At 34.1% G+C, this 18,253-nt stretch overlaps 1 long non-coding RNA gene across 2 annotated transcripts in view; it reads left to right on the forward strand.

Moving 5' to 3' along the window:
- The window catches only part of LOC148950106 (uncharacterized), a 37,191-nt gene extending 26,902 nt beyond the window's left edge, over positions 1–10,289 (forward strand). For both annotated transcript variants that reach the window (XR_016141988.1, XR_016141987.1), the window contains one exon: positions 9,766–10,289. This is a non-coding gene — a long non-coding RNA (uncharacterized LOC148950106). The remainder of the gene's footprint in view (positions 1–9,765) is intronic.
- Positions 10,290–18,253: the final 7,964 nt, after the last annotated feature.

The raw sequence follows: 18,253 nt of genomic DNA on the forward strand, positions 1-18,253 counted from the left end.
AATTTTATTGCTACAAATGGCGCGAGTCGGAAATTAGAGGAAAACTACGAACTAATTAGGCTATGAAAACTTTGTAATTTAAATTTAATTATTGGAGAGATACAGACATATAAATAAAGTGATTAGGCCTATTGCCGCTAAGCTACTACAGGGAAAACCCTTTAGATATCTCATAGGAGATAATAGCCTCCCCCCAATAGGTTACATATATACTAAATTTTTATTTTCTTTAAGTTTTAACTGGTGGAAGTTGGGAAAACTGGATCTAGTTGACTAAATAAAAATTGTATATTGAAACAGGAATGGCTTTGTCGAAAGAGGACGGTAAATGGACTTCGCTTTTAGCAGCGCTCGAATTAGCAAAACTTCGAGCAGCTTTGCTTGTGCTTTGGTTATTAGAAATAAATTTTTAACCCCTCAAAGAGTTCGGTACAATAGAAAAAATGAAGAAAAGGCTCAATAAAGAATTGTAAAATGAAAAAAAAATAGTATTAATATTTTAACAAGTAGAAGAACGTGTAATTTTTTTAGCGTTAGCAATAAATGCAATGTAGTAGTGCCGGTTAATACTAAGTAATAAAGTATTTTTACCGTGAATAGAAAGAACAAAATAAAAGACAACTCGCGTAGAAAAACAAATTATTACTGAACCGATGAAACATTGGTAGAAACAAAAGAATTTTAGGCACAATAGTAGCAAATGGGGTCCTAATTCAGCCTTACTACAGGTACAGGCTATAAACTTATTGTTCAAGGATAAAAAAAACTGCTACTGTTGGGGTTCCACCCCTGTTTCTTTTCCTTTGAGATAAATGACCTATTTTCGTTCTTTAATTGCATTTGTGACCCTTTTTGAAGAATACAAGTAAGGTATTTTCTACAAACTGTGTAGTATTTTCCGTAACCCAGGCAGGGTAGGAATAGAGCTACAAGGCACCGTCATTATTATATTGACAGGGAGGGTTATTAACTCCAAGGAGAGAGTAGATATTTTCAAGCCGTAACCCAAGGTGGGTACAGTTGGCTTTAGAAAGTGGACATTTGACAACTCGATCGCGTTATCATACCCTGGGACAGGGTATACTGTAAATAGGGTAGTACCAAACCCGATATTTGCAGAACCGTTGGGGTAAGAGCGGGAATCTCACTAACATTTGGGCCGACAAGGGGTTCTCCCATTCGAGTAAGTGGCATAGCAATCTTTTTGCGCCATTCGAGTAAGTGGCATAGCAATCTTTTTGCGCCATTCGAGTAAGTGGCATAGCAATCTTTTTGCGCCATTTGAGTAAGTGGCATAGCAATCTTTTTGCGCCATTCGAGTAAGTGGCATAGCAATCTTTTTGCGCCATTCGAGTAAGTGGCATAGCAATCTTTTTGCGTCATTAGAGTAAGTGGCATAGAAATCTTTTTGCGACATTCGAGTAAGTCGCATAGCAATCTTTTTGCGTCATTCGAGTAAGTGGCATAGCAATCTTTTTTCGTCATTCGAATAAGTGGCATAGCAATCTTTTTGCGTCATTTTTTGCCTTTAAAAGTAGTGACCCCGCACATACACCCCAATAAGTGGTGCCAGCGGTAGCTAGTACTACGAACATTGGCGGCAGTGGCATAAGCACACATCCTAGGAAGCTTAACAAAAGTCACCGAAGGAAGCAAAAGAAAAGGGGGGTTCGCTACCCAGCTGTGACTGGAACTCTGCATAAGGCGAGAAATTCGGCGAAGGAGACCGTTGATCACAGAAAATGGAGGCAATGGGAGAGGTCTTTAAAGGGTCTCCTTCACCTACACAGAGGATCTTCATCTTAATAATGGTTATAGGAAAAATTCAAATTCTGAATTAGCTCCGCAAAATGAGTGAACAAGAAAAATTGATGTTCGAATCAGGGCTGTTTTACAACCAGTTAGATGCACAACTAGCCACTGTTCAAACTTGTTTAAAAATAATGTAATTCCAGATATGAACTAAAAATATGACTGTCATGTGAATAATGGTGTTAGAAGAAAATCAAAGTGTGAATTAGGTCAGCAAAATGAGTCAACAAGAAAATTTGAATTTTGAACCATGGCTGCTTTAGAGTCATGTAGATGTAAAACAAGCCAGTGTTTGTGCTTGTTTACAAAGAGTAATTAAAAATACATGAATGTATTTTTTTTTGGTCGAGTGTCATTTGTGTTGCTGGGGTCGACTACCCTCGCACACGTTAGGTCCCCTAGTGGATAAATATCCGCGTTATTTGTGCTTATTAATTTTATGGGTTATTTGTAATGATGGCAAATATCAGACTTTACTTATTGCTTTTTTTTATAAACAGATACCATTCAACACAATTAAGAAAGGTCGTCAAAAGTCTGTCTATTGTTCTTAAAAACCTGTTTATGTAAAAATGCCAATTTTCTTTTTATGTTGTTCTATTTATTTAAGAGCGAGAGAGGATGAGCATATGTAGGTTTTATTTTTGTAGCTAGACATAAGACATACCTTAGTACTTCAGTTTAATTAAATATACCTTCAATGTTTTGTTACAACAAGCATCATTGATTGCTATACTTTGCGCACCTTAGACTAAACTAGTCTATGTTACTAAGGATTTGATTAAGTTTTAGATGTCTTATTTTTGTTAGTGTTATTTCTATGCCCTTTCAAAGGATAATAGAAAGGTTGGAACAGAAAATAACCAAAGTTAGGAAGCTCGTGATCTACTGAGAACGACAAGTGGTGTTGGACCACGTCTTGTGGGAAGCCTGGGGAGGACCTCAAGGCCCATGATTGTTTTTTGTAAATTTTTTGTGTGTAAACGACCGTAGGAAGCGATATTTCTCAGTCCTTCAAGTGTAAGAAATTAGTATTTTTATGCCAATCAGGGCCAGTCAAAGCAATACTTAAAGGTTGAATAGAAACTTCAGTGAGCTAAGTTTTCGTTTTTTGGAGTCTCAAAGCTTTGAAAGAGAAACAGAGAGTTTACTTTCTTATAGGTCCGAAGAAAAAAAAACAAAAACAAAAAAGCTTTTTAATTTCATTATATAATATCTATGACGTATGCTGTCCTACAGCTCTGTGTTAAAAATTACTTCCAAAGAGAAACAGAGATATTAATGTCTTTAGCTCCTTAGCGAAAAATTTAATATTATTAGTTTATATCTATGACGTATACACTAACGGAGAAATCACTGTTCTATATTTCAGTGACACAAGTGTCCTTTGATTTCATAGTTTTATTTATGAAATACATTGTGCTCTAATCTTTTTGACATATTCTCGCAAGTCAGTCACATTATATCTTACCCATACTGACTCAGGTATCCCTCGGATTTTCTATAAAATATCGACCCATGTCCTAACCAAGATCGATATTATCAAAAAAAAAAACAAGAAATTATCAGTACAGAAGCGTCTAATTATATGAAATATTTTATCTTAGTGCAGATTATAATTATTTTAGGCCTACACATAAAATAGGATACCAGTGTAATTATGTGCCGCAAGTTTGCTTATTCATGTGTTTCTTACTCGAGAAATATAATGTTTCTTACTCGAGAAATATAATGTAAAATTAAGTAGTATAACGATTACTAGCTATGCTTTAAAGTTATATATCAACCAGTCATAGAGGTATATCACGACCAGAATAGAATTTCACGGCGGATGTGGAATTGTATTTCAATAATAATATATAAAATTTTAAAACCATTTGAACAGTTAAGATACATGGATTGAAAACCTGTGTTTGTCCAATGGCGACTAAGTAAAACCCGCTAGGAATTCTCCATTAATGCGGAGGCGTTTTTCGCTTAACAGATTTTAACAAGACTTTAATATCATATTTATTTATTTAGTACTGAAGGGTTTGCTCAAACAATAGCCTTCTAAAAAGATATTGATGTCAGTTCTTCATTATGCTTATATTCTTTGCCAAGCATCATCTGGAATCTACACGGGCAAGCTTGGAATCCTGCATCTAATTACCTTATTCGAAAGGTGAATATGAGGCACCAATATTGACTTGTAATTACGGAAAAATCCTAAGAATAGGAAGACGAAAACTAAGAGAAAAACACCTCTGAAACAGTTCAAATGCTGAGGTTAAACCTGGAACCCCATGAGAATGTCTAAGCCAAGAAATAGGGAAGACATTAGAAAACGAGTGGGTATAGAGGTCTCCATTCGTCCTTGTTATGTCTCGTTCCCTCATTGTAGTATCGTTTGCGTAAAACCGTGTGGTTATGACGCCGCACATGCGTTTCTTATAAAGCACGGACGTGCGTGAACGACGCAGGCATGAAAAATGTTGTAAAATTAGACCTCAAACATTAATAATGTAGGGTAAATTATGTTTATTTAATAAGTATTGAAGAATTATATAAGCCCTTTATATTTATTTAATAAGTATTTAAGGATTATATAAGCTCTTTATCGATGTTTCCGTTTTCAAGACAAATTTGAAGACATCTCTGTTTTAAATTTGTAGATTTTCGTTGAGAGTACTAATATTATTCTATTTATTTAATTTTGTCTCACAGCTTAGACATTAATGTACCCAATCAATACGTGACTTATTTTTACTATGAGTGTTTACTTTAAAGAACGTATGATTCTGCCTCGCTATTTTTATTAATGGAAGTAAATGGATACATTGGATATTGAGCATTACAATGACCTGTCCAGTACAGCTACAATCCAGTAGCATCTATTTTTATCATATCTCAACCAACGAAGAGTACTCACCATAGACTCTAGGCAATTTTCATACCAGCTTCGTCTACGAAAACAACAGTTACCTTCGATCGTCGTTTCTTCGACCATGAACCATATTACGTATCAGGTAACACTATATTTGAACCTCAGTATCAAGTGCTTTAACGAACTATATAATCACTTAAATGCCGAGAACTCCATCGACCAGCACACGATAGACGATATTTGAAGTTAAATGACACTTAAAGACATTCGAAGATATTTGAAGTTAAAGTTAAAGACAATTTGAAGTTTAATTCTGAGAACCCCATCGAGCAGTACAAGAAAACCGATATTTAAAGATATTTGAAGTTAAGAGATATTTAAAGACATTCGAAGATATTTGATATCAAAGTTAAAGGAAACTTGAAGTTTAATTCTGAGAACCCTATCAAGTAGTAAAAGAAAAACAATATTTAAAAATATTTGAAGTTAAATGATATTTGAAGATGTTTGAAGCTGAATTTAAAGACAATATGTTTAAAGAGTCTCTATAGTATGACGACAACCTGTTTCAAATCCAAACTTCAATTACCCCGTGATTAACCGAGGAATCACCGCAAAGGCTGGTCGACGCAGGCCATGAGCTAACAATTTTATAAAAGGCACAAATGAACAATTTTACGCGAGAATACAGTCTCTATGTGCCTCAAAAAATCCTAAAAAATGATATGCTAAGAAGAAAAACACCAACACCTGTAGTGGGAAGCATCATTTCCCAGTTGACTATTAGAGAAAACTTGTCGTGTGAAGATAATCAGGCTCGAACTGTTCCATGAAGAAACCATAACGTAAATGCTTCAAACTTTTGACCTAGACGAAATGATCGAAGGACAATAATTTACAACAGAAGGGTATAGTACACTAAGGGCTTTAAGGTGATGAATAAATGTGAATCTACATGTGTTACTTCCTAATAACTTTGATAATTCAAAAATCCCAATAGGGAAAGTACTTTAAAATTACCAGTGAACATGGTAAACACAATATTGTGTGTTTTAAATCGTGTTCGTTTGTAATGTTAGATATCCAGATAGTTATGTGTAACGTTGTCAAGCTATTCATTTATTGTAGCGTAGATAGAAAGTAGTGTACCATATAGACAAAAAAAAAAGTGAATTCCAAAAAAAAACTAACGTAATGGTAGAATAGCCCCAACCTTGTTGGAAATGTAAAAGTAATCAGTGTTAGATATAGAAAAAAAATCCTTAGTACAGTAGCTAACCTAGAACCATAAAGTATCTTAGCCCGGGAGATGAATTTTAGATAGGGATGTAGAATAAAATAAGAAAAATAATAGCGACAATTTTTATCACTCCTAATGAGCAGTTACTAATGACAGGACGTCATTAACTAATGGGAAGAGTGATGTGTATCATGAGTAAAATGCGACATATTTAAAATACAAGATTCTTTCCTTCTAAAGATGATTCGGGCAGAAATTAAACGTCCCCTAATTGAGTTCAAATACCGCTTCCAAGAGTCTAAATTTAATTTGTACCCAATCAACACGTGACTTATTTGTACTATGAGTGTTTACTTTAAAGAACGTGTGATTCTGCCTCGTTATTTTTATTACAGGAAGTAAATGGACACATTGGTTATTGAGCATTACAAGGAGCTGCCCAGCAGAGCTACGACCCAGTAGCATCTATTTTCATCATATCTCAACCAACGAAGAGTACTCACCATAGACTCCAGGCAATTTTCATCCCAGCTTCGTCTACGAAAACAACAGTTACCTTCGACCATCGTTTCTTCGACCATGAACCATATTATGTATCAGGTAACACTATATTTGTACCTCAGTATCAAGTACTTTAACCAACTATATAATCACATAAATTCTGAGAACCCCATCGATCATCACAAGGTAAACGATATTTAACGATATTTGAAGTTAAAAGATATTTAAAGACATTTGAATATAGTTTATATCAAAGTTAAATAAACCATGGAGTTTGATTCTGAGAACACCATTATGCAGCAAAAGAAAAACGATATTTAACGATATTTGAAGTTAAATGATATTTGAAGATGTTTGAAGTTGAATTTAAGGACAATATGTTAAAAGATTTTCTATAGTATGACGACAACCTGTTTCAAAACCAAACTTCAATTACCCCTTGATTAACCGAGGACTCACCGCAAAGGCTGGTCGACGCAGGCCATGAGCTAACAATTTTATAAAAGGCACAAATGAACAATTTTACGCGAGAATACATTCTCTATGTGCCTAAAAAATCCTAAAAAAAAAATGATATGCTGAGAAGAAAAACACCAACACCTGTAGTGGGAAGCATCATTTCCCAGTTGACTATTAGAGAAAACTTGTCGTGTGAAGACAGTCAGGCTCGAACTGTTCCATGAAGAAACTATAACGTAAATGCTTCAAAGTTTTTGCCAAGTCAAATAGAATGATGGACAATAATTTAAAAAGGAAGGGTGTAGTACACTAAGGACTCGAAGGTGATGAATAGATGTGAATCTACATGTGTTACTTCCTAATAACTTTGATAATTCAAAAATCCCAATAGTGAAAGTATTTTAAAATTACCAGTGAACATGGTAAACACAATATTGTGTGTTTTAAATCGTTTTTGTATGTAGTGTTAAATATCCAGATAGTTATGTGTAGCGTTGTCAAGCTATTCATTTAATGTAGCGTAGATAGAAAGTAGTGTACCATATAGACAAAAAAAAGTGAATTAAAAAAAACGAATGTAAAGGTAGAATAGCCCCAACCTTTTTGGAAATGCAAAATTAATCAGTGTTAGACATAGAAACCAAATCCTTAGTACAGTAGTTAAACTAGAACCATAAATTATCTTAGTCCGGTAGATGAATTTTAGATAGGGATGTAGAATAAAATAAGAAAAATAATAGAGAAATTTTGTAACACTCCCAATGAGCAGTTACTAATGCCGGGACGTCATTAATTGATGGGAAGGGTGAAGTGTATCATGAGTAAAATGATATATATTTAAAATACAAGATCCTTTTCATCTAAATATAATTCAGGCAGAAATTAAACATACACTAATTGAGCTCAAATACTGCTTCCATTAGTCTTAATTCTTAATCTACAAAAAGAGAAATTACATTCTATCTTCAGTCAAACTACGACCCTAGTCGTCCAAATTTAGCTAAGATAATTAGTAGCAAAAAAATGCTACGTACGATATTTCTAAGGAAGTTTAAATGGCAAAAAACCGTGTGAACGCCTGAATCGTCTAAAATATCTTAAAGAGATTATTGGACGAGGATTCGCATCCTTGGGCCACGTGAGCCAATGCCAAGCCAGTCCTGACAGCGCAGGACGAAAGAACTGCGTTTGGTAGTGGGGTATATGTGCTTTTTAAAATTATTCGTAAGTCAGATTTGAAAGCATTCGTAAATCAGATTTGAAATGATTCGTAAGTAAGATTTGAAAGCATTCGTAAATCAGATTTGAGAAGATTCATTGAAATAGAAGTCTTAAACTCTTTCATCTCGGTCAACATTATTGTCATTTGAAGTGACCTATTGCTATGTATCTAAATATGTGAGTCAATAAATCTATTGCTTTTTGTATCTGTTTTGTTTCATTTTATATGTCTGAATCTAGTCTGATCATAGGCCATTAGTTCGCAGGTCTCCAAGGTAAACGCTCCAAAAAAACTTTTATTGCTACAACTTTACTTCTTGATTTCTAGAGCTAAACTTCAGCCTCTGAAGAACTTGGACTAGATTTTCTTCTAATTTCTAATCTAGATTATTTTAAAAATCTAATCTAGATTACTTCTAATTTTTAATGTAGATTAATTCTAATTATTATATCAAAGTGATGGAACTAAAACAGAATCTTGTCACTCCAGCAGAATAGTCTTCTTTAACTTATCCAATATATTTTTATGGAAAAGACTGCTCTTTGCGTGTAACAAATATCCGGATTAAAAAAAATGTATAAATGACGACGTCGGATAAGCCTGATAAATATCCATAGATGAAATAGAGCAAGTTGTGTTAGTTTTAGGGATGCTAAAAAATTTATATGTATATAAATATATATATATATATATATATATATATATATATATATATATATATATATATATATATATATATATATATATATATATATATATATATATATATATATATATATATATGGTTCAGTAAAGAAGGGCATTTCATTCTCTGCTTTGGTTTGAGCCCCAGCATTCGTCGGTAGTATAATGCGGGAAATGGGAGCTTCATTAGGTGTGTAATTTATATTAAACGAGTTAGATTTAGTTCTTACAGGGAAAGAAAAACGTGACTGGTGAGCAAAGCTCACTAATTTTATTTTGCTCTTTAATTTTGCATAAGTGAGAAGCCTTAAGAACTTCCTATTCAGGTCGGTATTCAAAGGTTTTCAAGATATAAGCTGAGATAAGCCAGATAATAACGGAACACAGAGCGTAATTCAACTTTTAATACTTTCTTAGACCACAATGCTTTTCCAGTTACGAAAAATTGAGCGAGAAAAAACGGGTTGCATATAAATAAAGCAGTTATAAACAATAGAAAACAAAAAATTTATTAACTAATAAAAAAAAAAATCCGTAATAAATAAACGGAATTTTTTTTATTAATCAATGTGTTGTTTGTTTTTTATTCTTTGTTACTTTTTTTAAAGTTTAAGGGGACTTTTAATATAATTATTTAGATGGCCAAAGGCGGGTCTTATCCTTTTATCCAAATCCGTATTTTTAGTATTACGAACGTTCTATGTTAGGAGCTAAATTCAATGTTTTGGCATAAAAATTGAGCAAAAAAAAATAGACTTATCGATTTGTCTTCTGAACAGCTCATTTTCTGTTAATAAAATGTTTGTTTAGTAACATATATTTTTTTTCCGTAAAGACCATTAAAAGACTTTAATAGCTAATTTTTCCTTAAAATAAGCTATATCGCAATTTTCCTGTCGTCTACAATATTTTATAGCGCATTATGAATTTACTCGTTCCAAAAGTGTTACACTTAAGAATTGATTGATTTTTTCCTTTCAGGTCCTTGATTGAATCGTCTAATTTTGTCTATAGAGCCCTCACGGAAGAAGGAGAATTAAAATCGGAGAATGTTAGGCATAAAAAGTTAGTATTTATGCATTCATAGTGCGTTGAGTGTAAATTCCAATTCTGTCTAGCCTATTGTCATCTTTTTTTAATGTGAAAGGTTTGTGAAGTGCATCACTGTTTTTTTCTGTGAAACTTTGTTATTTGTGAAGTGCCTTTCAGCACTTCAAAAGATCTCATGGACCTTATAGACTATATGTAAAGTTTATGTTTGTGTAATGTCTTGCTTTTACCCGCAGTTGAAGTAGTTTTGACCTATAAAAAGGTTTTATTTATTAAAGCTAGGCGTTTATCTAAATTCATAGACTCAAAATGTTTTGTCGTATAAAGTTGATACAAATAGAAAGAGGATGTAATATTGTAGAATGTGGTAAAACTTAACTTAACTTAAATAGTCATCAAAGAAAGATGTAGTGAAAGATACATGAGTGTAATTTAAAAAAAGGGATCGAAATCGGTTTTTTAAGGTCAACAAAGATTCTGGACGAGACAAAAAAAAAAAATTTTGGTAGGACAGCATTTTTCATTATTCTGGGTTATCAGAGAAATTGCAGCTAAACTGTGAATTATATAAATTGGATAAAAAATTTATACCAAAAAACACGACAGGGACAGCCAATAGATAAAAGAAATAAAAACAAACTTGGAGAGATTAAAGCCTAAAAATAAATCAACACGGAAAAACTAATAGATAAAACTAGAAGTAGCAGAATTTAAAAAAATTAAAGCCGATAAGCTGATTTCAAAAGTGATCCAATCACCATAATCAACGATTAGCAAAAACCATGCTTTTCTTACTAGATAATTGACTGGATTTGTAAAAATTCTTTTAAATGGTGGATAAACGAATACAATTAGTTACCTCGAGGAAAAAAAACTGCTCCGTAGTCACAGGCTCTGTTTGCTTTTCACGTTATCTAAGTTGCTTTATTTATCCGGTTTGTTTCGTTCATGTTTTCGTCCAGAAAATATGAAAGTGTTTCTTTATAATTTTCTCGTATTCCTCGTATATTCTTTGTGAAAAAGGAAAGTGGTTGTCATCCCAAAATTGTTGTTTTACCTCGTTCTGTATTTTTGTCAGCCTTAAAATCTCCATTTTCGAATTACTTTTCTTTCGTTTATTTTCTGTAATGGCAGGCCAAAATAGTTTGTGAAATTATTTGAGGATAAGAGTTTCTGAGCTCAAGTTTCTGGTTAAAAGTTATAGAACGACATATGTATGAGTCCCAGAATTTTTGAAGTAGTTTTTCAGTGTTTCTGTTGTGTTGGGAAAGGGGCCAAAACTTTATGTGCCTTACTAGTTCAAAACTTACGGCTCGAAGCCCTCGTGCAAAAAGGGGACCTAACTTACGAAAACATACCTTATTGTATAATTCAATTGTATAATCTAAATACAATTCAATTGTATAATCAAAATTTGAATTTCATTATAGGATCATTAGTACAACCTGAATTATTAATATTGTAATGCCAGTGGATCGTTAAATGAGCATCCATCTTTAGAATGGAATTGCTAATAAAAAAGACTTTGATGATTCACGCTCGTTTCGCCCATCAATCTATTCAAGGCTTCATTTTTATCCCCCTCCCATGAAGTTGTGATTTCCTTTAAACTCTTTCTTATGACTTCTTCACATCCCATTCGGATAGGACTGTTTTTTACCCTATATTTAGCCCTGTAAAAGGGGATAGAAAGGGCTAGAAAGAATCTTCTTGCATAGAGTTATTCAAACGGGAATCTAAAACTATCAAACTGTAGTTCACTAGCCCAAGAAAGGGGCTAGAAAGCACCTTATTGACCTAAGGTTAGTCAAACGAGCTAGTCATAGTCATAAATTGTCATACATTGAACAGATCTTTTTCTGCCTTTCGAAGTGCCCTGTTTGAGAACCATTAATGACCACTGCCAATGCTGACTTGATTTTTACCATATAATCTTAAATATTTATGGCAAAAATGTGGTAAGATTTGTGCAGTTCGTTTGTGGTTTTGCCCTTGTCCTGATGCGTTCTAATTGTACTTATGTATTAAAGAGATAGGGTCTCTAGAAATCGCTCCAAAGGCCAAAGTTTGTCCTAAAATGTACAAAAGCCAAAGTTGGCTGGCTTTCTGCTGATGTGTTCTAGCTATACTTATGTATTAACGAGATTGAGATGTCCTGAAATCGGCCCCAAGGGGAAATTTGGACCTAAAAGGGCAAAAGCTAAAGTTCACTCGTTTAAAATTTATCATTTTGTACCTTCAAGGTTTATATCTGTTTGCATATGTGGCTCCTGCTTCTAATGCTTTACTTTGTAAAGGGCACGAACTCTAGGCTGGAACATTTAGGTTTCAGATTTTGTTTTTAGAAGTCTTGTCAGTTGTAAAAATCTATGATAAATTTATTTGTAACAGTATTTTAAGTTGTGCAAGACGGTGTGTAACTTCAACTGTTTTGGAAATAAAATTTTTATTTAATTTGTCTCAGTGTAACAAGTCTTTTCAGATTGAAGTTAGTTGTAAAACAAAAAGAGATTGCAATATCCATTCTTAAGGATAATATATTAAGAGAAAGTTTGTATCCAGAGGGACATCCAGTTTACCCTCCTCCTCCATTGTCCAAATATTTTTCTGGCTCACAAATTGCTCTTATAGAATATTTAAAAAACTGAGCTGCTAGCGGGAATCCGTAGAATATCTAAGCTATGGGATTCTATAAATCTTTGGCTTGGAAAAAATTATGAGGTTACGTTTTGACATAGTTTTAACGAACGAAGACGTTAAAAGCGTAAAATGACCTATTTTGAGATAATATCTTGAACTTGCAGAGGGACCACTTGTTTCCCGCCTGACCTTGCGTTTGTCATTTTGATGTTTTCGTGAGAATATGTTTAACCGTAATTTCCCCAGAAACTCTGTGGCTGAGTATACAAAGGCACACTATTTTCGCCTCAATTCGAGATAAAGCAGAACTTGTTGTGGTTCTGGCCTCTCTTGCTCCTGAAGCAAAAACTTGATATTAGCGTCCCACCCCACTTCTGTCTCCAAAAACTTGCAGGTCAAATTTTAACAAAATTCTAATTCTTTAACTCATTTTTTCACTCGCTTAAATCTGATTTCTTTTACTTTATGTGGGAAAAATGAAAATTCCGGATTCAGTTTTCTTATACTTACTGCCAACCTTGCCTTCTACTGTATTTTAATAAAACTAAAAAGTTTAAAAATTACAAAATGTTAGATTGATTATAAAATGTTAGACTATTTATATAAATTTTGTGCCCCTAAAATTTCTCTGCTCGGGGCAAGTGCCCCTTCTATTGGTCCCCTAAAACTGATTTTCCTAAAACTGTTTTCCCCCGAAACAAAAGTGATTTCTAAAAACTATGATTTTTGAAATATGACGTTTTGACTAGATATAATCGAAAGCTTTACCTAAAGTTAAGGTGAAAAAGAAACCAAGTAAAAAATATGATGTCGAAAAGCAAAATTAAATTTTCAATTGAGAACTTGTGTGTAAAGCTTTTCTGAACGCTAATCAGAACTTTATTGGGTTTAAAATTTCGGAATTTCCGACTCTACTATACTAAAGAAAAGATCAGCATTTAGAAAAGCTGTATACAAAATAAGTTCTTAATTGACAGTTCAATTCTGTTATTTAATATTGGGTTTTTTGTTCAGTTGCCCTTTCACCGTCACGTCAGAAAGGACTTCTTCCCTTTTACTTTCTGAGTTTTTTTAATCGTCCTATTTGTTGTTCTAACTACTCTTTATCCGTGACTTCGATTTTTCCGAGGGGGCTGTGACCTCCACCCCCTCCCAGATTTTGAAAAATCCTTTTTTTTTAGTATATTTTTCGAAAAAGGCCTTTCATCTATATTTTCATTGTCAAAATTGAAAAGAACGATAAGTATACCCCCTAGACATTGAAAAATGCTTCCCCTTTCTCCCCTTTAATTTTCGTCAATTGACCCCACTGCTTTTTTTCAAAAGGACGGCTGAGACGAGGTCTCAGCCAAAATATTCAATCCCTGTTTTTTTCATTTGCTGTTGAATAGCCTCATGCTTTTTATTTGTTCTGCGTTTTCTCGTTATGCTTCCAGCTTGCTAATGATATATTCATGATTTGTCTTTTGATAAGACTTGAAAAAGCATATAAATATTCTGTTTGAAAACGAAGCTCCTGTAAATCTATTTTGTTATCAAATTGTCGATTTATTAGGTAAATAAAGCTCATAGTTACAGTCATAAAAGAAATATACATTACCACATCATTATATAGCATATAAAATGTTGTTGGTTAGAATACTGCTTTACTAATCGAGAATATCAGGCAATCTTATAAAATTACATTCTAAAATAACCTCAAGAAATCTTTTGTTCCACATTCTCAGAAGTGTGCACCCTTGGTTGGAATCCCTGTGCCGTGTAAGAGGATTATATAGCTTAATAAAGATTCCAAGATATATTCCGAATATACATAAAAGTTTTATATATGATTTTATATATAACGCTATTTATAACATTACATAGATTTTTGCACATTTTTATTTAGGTTTATAGGTATATAAATTAATTAATCAATTATAATTTGATTGTAATTATAATTAAAAAATATGAATGTTTTTACTTTTATAGCTTTAATAAATCAAATAATATTAACATTTTGATTACTTAATTTCAGTATGTGAATATGAAAATGAAAATGCACATTCATTTGTGTTTCTTCAGTAAAGTGCAAATTTTGTTCCGGTCTTGGGAAGACATAGGGGTTTTGCGCCCAGCTTGTGTTAATTTCTGCTCGTTTTGAGTTTGACTTGGTTAATTATTGTAGTTTCTGTTCGTTCTGAGTTTCATTTATTCATAGATGCTGATTTGTGGTAGTTTCGCGCTTGGTAGATTATTTGATTTCAGTTTTGCTCATTTTTTGTTTAATGGAGTTCTTTACTTTTCTTTGAAAAACTTATTTTGTGGAAATTTTTTTTAAATTAATTTCTGTTCCTTTTATATTTTATATTAATTTCTGTTATTTTATAATAGTCTTTTCAGAGAAAAAGAAAATAATACTTTAAATCTTTTTGTTTTTTAAGACTTTATAGTTTGGCCTGCTGTTTCTATGCTGGGGAAAAATTTTCAGAAATTTTAAACAAAATTCACCCTTTTAAAAGTCTGTACATAAATAGTACTGTTTAATATAGTTTCATACCTCATCTAGTTGACCTGAAATGGAAAACTTGATACCATTCGCAAAAAAATCTGTTTACTTTCTTTGATAGCTCAGATACACTTACGCTATTTTGATTTGGTTAAATTTCTAGAGCAGAAGTAGCCCTGACAGTTTGAACATAATACCCTCAGTCGTTCTTGGGATACTGCTGAGATGCCTTATTGAGAATTAGCATTATCACAGTGCACTTTGATTTAATCTTAAGGCAACATTTAGTTTTTAAACATAATGGGCAAATGGGAGTGTGGGAGCGGAAGGGGGATTAGTGGTCCTCCAATCACTTTCGACTATTAAAAAGGTCACTAGACCTTTCGATTTCCAATCGAATGAGCCCTTTTGGAAACGACAACGCTTACTGTAAACACCTTATATGGCCAGGGCATACATTACAACCCTTACCCTAAGGTCTCTTAGGGTTGTTGTCATCCTCTAAGACCGAATTTCCAGAACTTTCAATTACGTTAAACAAAATGGCTATCTCAAAATTTTGATTGGATGTGTTTGGGGAAATGGTGGTCGAGAGAGGGGCGGTAGTCGATCTCCAATCACTGTCAACTATTAAAAATGGCCCCAGCCTTTTCAATTTCCAATAAAATGAGCTCTTTTAAAGTTTCTACAACAAAAATTTCAATAAAAATCTTATATGCCCCCAGGGCATAACTTACAACCCTTGTCTTGAGTGCTGGGGGGGGGGGGGGCGGGTCATTCTCAAAGACCAAATTTCCAGAACTTTCTACAACGTTGACCAAAATGGCTATCTGAATCTGCTCCTTTTGAAGTTTTACGATAACTCTATCTATAAGAACCTTATATGCCCCTAGGGCAGAACTTACAACCTTTGCTCTTGGTGCTCTGGGGGGTTTGCCATCCTTAAATACATAATTTCCAGAACTTTCAACTGCGTTGAACAAAATGGGTAGCTCTAAACTTTGATTGACTGTTTTTGGGGAAACGGTGGGCGTAAAACGGGGGTTAATTACTCTTCACTCACTTTCGAATATTAAAAAGGGCAATTTCAATTTCCAATGAAATGAGCCCTTTTTGAAATTTCTATAACAACTTTCTACATAAACTTTACATGACCCCAGAGCATAACTTACAGCCCTTGCACTTAGGGAACTGATCCAAATGGTGGGCGGTTATACTGAGGGGTTATCATCCAAATGGTGGGCGTGAGAGGGGCGTTAGTCACTTTCCAATCACTTCCAACTATTAAAAAAATACTAGCTCTTTCAATTTCCAATTGAATGAGTCCTTTTGAAGTTTCAACGACAACGCTTTCAATAAAAACTTTATATGCCCCCAAGGCATAACTTACAATCCTTGCCCCGAGGGCTTTGGGGGGGAGGGGTCGTAATCCTTCAAGATATAATTTCCAAAACTTTCAACTACGTTGAATAAAATGGCTACCTAAAATTTTTTATTGGATTACTTTGTGCAAAAGGTGGACGTAAGAGGGGGGTAAGCTACCCTCAAATCACTTTCGACTATTAAAAAGGATCCTAGGCCTTTGAATTTCAAATCGAAAGAACACTTTTACAAGTTTTTACGACAAAGATTTCAATGAAAATCTTATATTCCCCTGGGCATAACATATAATCCTTGCCCTGAGGGTTCTGGGGGAGTGTCCTCCTCAAAAACACTTTTTCTATCTGGAAATCAACTACGCTGAACAAAATAGCTATCTAAAAAAAAGGGCACTAGCCCATTGAATTTCCAATCGAATGAGCCTTTTTTAAAGTTTCTACGACAATGCCTTCTATAAAAACCTTATATGTCCCCAGGGAATAATTTAAAACCTTGCCCTGAGGGTTGATGATTGGCGGGAATGTTGCCATCTAATGTTGCGGGGACTGATTTGCGTGGGGGGGGGGCTAGTTGAACTCCAATCACTTTCCACTATTAAAAAGGGCACTAGCCCTTTGAATTTGCAATCGAATGAACTTTTTTGAAGTTTCTTTAAAAACCTTATATGCCCCCAGGGCATAACTTAAAACCCATGGCCTCAGGGCTCTGAGAGAGTGTTCTCCTCAAAAACATATTTTCTATCTAGAAATCAAGTACGCTAAACAAAATAGTTATCTAAAAAAAAGGGCACTAGCCCTTTGATTTCCAATCGAACGAGCCTTTTTTGAAGTTTTTACGATTGCGCCTTCTATAAAAACCTCAAATGCCCCCGGGGCAGAACTTAAAACCTTGTCCTTAGGGTTGTGGGGGAGTGTCCTCCTCAAAAACATATTTCTATCTGGAAATCAACTAGGCTGAACAAAATGGCTATCTAAAAATTTTGATTGGAAGTGTTTGGGGAAAAAATGGGCGTGAGAGGCGGGTTAGTTGCCTTCAAATCACTTTCGACTATTAAAAAGGGCACTAGCCCTTTGAATTTCCAATCGAATGAACCCTTTTTCAAGTTTCTACGACAAAGATTTCAATAAAAACCTTATATAACCCCAGGGAAGAACTTATAACCCTTGCCCTAAAAACTATGGGGGAGTGTCCTGCTCAAAGGTAGAATTTCCTGAACTTCGATTTGCGTTCGACAAAATGGCCATCTCAAAATCTTTATTGGATGTGTTTGGGGAAATGGTGGTTGTGGAAGGGGTGTTAGTTGCTTCCCAATCACTTTCGACTATTAAAAAGGGCACTATCCATTTCAATTTCTTATCAAATGAGCCCCTTTGGAAGTTTCTACGACAAAGCGTTATATAAAAACCTTATATGCCCCCTGTGCAGTGGGAGTGTTGTCATCCTCAAAGACCTAATTTGCAGAACTTAAAACTACGTTGAATAAAATGGCTATCCAAGTTTTGATTATATGCGTCTGGGGATAAGGTGGGTGTGAGAGGCGGGTTAGTTGCCCTCTAATCACTTTCGACTATTTAAAAGGGCACTAGCCTTGTAATTTACAATCGAATGAGCCTTTTTTAAAGTTTTTACGACAACGCCTTCTATAAAAAACCTATATGGTTTTTATTAAAACTATTAAAAAGGACACTAACCCTTTGAATATCCAATCGGAAGAGCCTTTTTTGAAGTTCTTACGACAACGCCTTCTACAAAAATCTTATATGCCCCCAGGGCATAAATTTAAACCCTTGCCCTAAGGGTTTTGGGGGAGTGTCCTCCTCGAAAACACATTTTCTATCTGGAAATAAACTGCGCAAAACAAAATGGCTATCTCAAAATTTTGATTGGATGAGTTTGGGGGAATGATGGGCC

Source organism: Artemia sp. Qi Xiang Cuo, chromosome 7 (genome assembly GCF_049724085.1).
Source record: "Artemia sp. Qi Xiang Cuo chromosome 7, ASM4972408v1, whole genome shotgun sequence".
Taxonomy (NCBI): Eukaryota; Metazoa; Arthropoda; class Branchiopoda; order Anostraca; family Artemiidae; genus Artemia; species Artemia sp. Qi Xiang Cuo.